At 37.0% G+C, this 3,716-nt stretch overlaps 1 pseudogene; it reads right to left on the reverse strand.

The window, feature by feature from the left end:
- Positions 1-314: 314 nt before the first annotated feature.
- Positions 315-2,973, reverse strand: LOC100447191 (transmembrane protein 184C-like; annotated as a pseudogene).
- Between the last annotated feature and the right edge of the window lie 743 nt (positions 2,974-3,716).

A 3,716-nucleotide genomic window follows, 5' to 3' on the forward strand; every position in this document is an offset into this window, starting at 1 on the left:
TAATGTCCTTCTCTTGATAAAGCAATTTAACATCAGGAAGGTTCAGTTGTCTCCTTTTCTGTCGTTTGATTACGTGATACTCTAATGTTAAGAAATCAAGTCGAGGTCTAGGAAATTTAGACAGATTACTTTTGATGTACAAAACATATGTGTGTATATATATATATATATATCTCCAATAGTTGTACCTGGCTTTCAGCTATTTTTGTGTTGAAATTTCCCATTATTCATGGTTTTTCCCAAGCACAAAATCCTGAGCCATGGACTACCAGGTAATGATACAATATAGTTGCACAGTTTGATTTCCACACTGTTCAGGAATCCACAGATTTATCTGAATTTTTTTCTCTCCTACAGTATTATTATACTATACTATACTGTACTGTACTATACTATACTATACTATACTATACTATACTATACTATACTATAATATACTCAGATATTTTAGGCATAGTAGCTGTAGTCTGGAGAGTCTCAGTGTGTCCAAATCCTTATAGCGACCCATGGGTTAAAATGACATAAAACAGGCAGTGGAAATTGCATCTCCATGATGATGATAATAAGCTTGTATACTCATTCTGATTGTGATCCTCAGGAAACAAATTTCTCCTATGATGTCTCCTGACTGTCCATCCAACGTGCCTTACTTGTTCAAAAATACTAATATCTGAAACATCCCACATGGCAAGGAAGGAATCAGAGCATGAGCCGTGTTCTGCTTCTTGGAGATATGGTTAATGAGAAAGTGTAGTGATGGGCAATAGCAACAAGGAACCTCTCAATGCAGATATAAAGTCCTGGAGTCCTGGAACCACAGCTTCTACAGTTTGCCATTTCCATACATGCCTTTCTCAAATAATGCCAACTTTTACCATCAAAGCAACAATTACTACTTGCCAAAGAGAAACAAAAAATACCAGCATTACACAAAGAAATTTGCCAACATGTTGGATTGGGCTCCATTCTTCCTTTAGTTTTTTTATAAAATAGCAGAAGACACTACATGGCAAACAATTGTGACATGTTGTTTATCATAACCAAATAAGTCTAAGTATATAAAAAGCTAATCATATATAGCAAGCAGTTCACAGATTAAAACAATGATGGTGGTGAATGGTCTGACAACTGTATGCTGCAATATACCTAGTTTGCCCAAACAGCAATACTTCTACCGTAGTCTATGGTAGACAGCAACATAAAGGAGGAAAATGTTTCTACTGATCTTTGGCTTCAATAATTAGTACCAGATTTGGATAATGGTTAGTTAGATAATGGGTAAGGAATCTCATAAAGTTGTAAATGACATAAGCTTTATAGAATTCTCTGCAGGTATGCACATATATTGCAATGCTGGAGTATCCAATTATCTAAATTGTAAATGGGTACCATCCAAAGAATCCTTATGATTGGTTTTTGTAGTTTAGGTTGCATATAATGCACTAACTGTAGCAATATAACCCATAACGATATAGGTATTGTCAACAGCAAAAACAATTCCGGCAATAAACTAAGCCTTTGGTGTGCATTTGAATCTCCAGTTTCTGTAATCCCCATATGCATAAGGCAACCACAACCACTATGGACACCAGGTAGATGACCACTGCTAAAGTTCGAACCCACTGTCTCCAGTTCCTCCAGGTACAAGTGCAAACATGTTTTCGTACAAATCAGCTCCGAGTGGCAAGGGAAAAGAGCCTGAAGGAGATTGTAATGGGAACCCTGTCCTTCATTTTGTCAACTCATGTACTATGGAGAAAGAACTGTTGCCCAATTTTACCAACAGCTCAAGCCACCTCCTTGGCCAGAACTGTGTTTGTGCTGCTGCTACTGCTGCAACTGAGGCCACTCAGGGCGCTACCCTGCACACTCCACTTCTGCCCCACAGCCACCTGCTGGCTGGCTATTTTCCTTGGGGACTGAGATTCCTCCCTCCGGTGTCTCTTCACCCAATTCTGCTGGTAGATGAGGCCTCAGGATTTCCACACTCATTCACATGGAACATCCCCTGTGATGGAACGCAAGGACCAACAAAGACTTTCAATTTAATGTTTTTATTAATGAATGCATTAGATTACAACTTGGAAGAAATCCTGTATTAGTATCTCAACTGTCCTAAGAAGTGAGTTCTACAAGTTTCCATGAATAAACTTAATACTGAATCCCAAGGATACTTTACATATATTCATCATAAATGACTGCCTACATTATGAGTTTTGAGAGGTTCTGAAGTGCCTACCTACCTCCAAATATCTCTCACATCAGACTGCTGTAAAAGCTAAAATCGATATGTAAGGACCACTGCTTTAGACAGCATATCTTTAGAAGGCCTAATATTAGTACTCAATTTTTATCAGGTAAATACATTCAGAGTACAGGATTGAAAAGAAAATTGGGAAGAAAACTTATTTTAGAAAGTTTGAAAGCAAATGATGTTGACCTTAAGGTGAAACAAGACATCCTCTGCATGAGAATGGGGCACTGGATTACCAAGTAGCTGAAAAGCTTCTTAGTCTCTATGGGTAAAAGTAAGCTACAAAATATCAAAGAAAATCTTGTGGAGTTTAATGATCAGGGATGACAAACAGCATAAGAAAATTACTAGAGGGAAGTGGGTGGGTAAAAAGAAACTTTATTTGCTTCATACTGGCGGTGCCTACCCCTACTCATCACCCCAGTCTTTTGGGTATAAAGACAATTACACTTGAATTTGCTTAAGAGGAAAACAATCAGCAGCACTATGTAGCTGTGCTATTAAAAAAAATCTCCTCTCAGAGTATGGAATAAAATAATTGGAAGAAGCAGCAATCTATATGAGCAAGCATCCTCTACAGGAGATAACACAGGAATAGACTTGGGGAGGAGTTTCCCAAGACTAGAGGAAGAATCACAAAGAGTTCACATGAGATGTCTTTCTTCTGAAGTGCTCAAAAGACTGTGTGAATGCAAAATACCTTGGAGGATGGCTGTCATGGCGTCCTCAGGGTCTTCATTATGAGATGAATAAATTTTTTCTGGTTTTGCCTTGTACTGAATTCCTTACTAGAATAGATGGTCGGGTACCCAGGCTCCTGTGTATTGCTAAGGTGCCTCTATACATAAATAATATAAATTGTATATGAATGCCAAAGTTCATGATTTAATTATATCTTTAATGTCTCGTCATGTACTTGAAGTTCATATCATTTTATTGATTTTCTTTCCAATTTTTCCCTTGGGTTAAAGACAAAGTCTAATAATGGAAAATAATTAAATTTCCTTCAGTTGAGAATGTCAATGTGGTTGGTATTCAGAATATCAATAGGTTTTCTAAAAGGAAGAAATTAAGCATGGAACTTTTAGTAAGACAAATATTACTATATATTAAATCTGGACTAAAATTTTGATGCTACTCCTTAGCTCTTAAGGGTACTTAACATGGCAATTTTTCTACAGCATCAAGTAATGTGATTGGAGGCAAGGTGAGATAAATATAAAATCTTTTAGTCAATTGAAAGATATATCAACAGAGCAATATTTTTAGTTTCAATTTTTATGATTGCATATGTGTGCATGTGATTGTATGTGTGTAATGCAAATCATCCTTGCTACATTACCTGCCTCGAAATGATTAGTTTGCCTTTCTTAACTCTCACTCTTAGTAGAGGTAATTCTGCTATAGGGCAGATTACCAATACAGCACTCCATCTACTAGCACTGTTTGCTATCTCCAGGGA

This window comes from Pongo abelii, chromosome X (assembly GCF_028885655.2).
Source record: "Pongo abelii isolate AG06213 chromosome X, NHGRI_mPonAbe1-v2.0_pri, whole genome shotgun sequence".
Lineage (NCBI taxonomy): Eukaryota > Metazoa > Chordata > Mammalia > Primates > Hominidae > Pongo > Pongo abelii.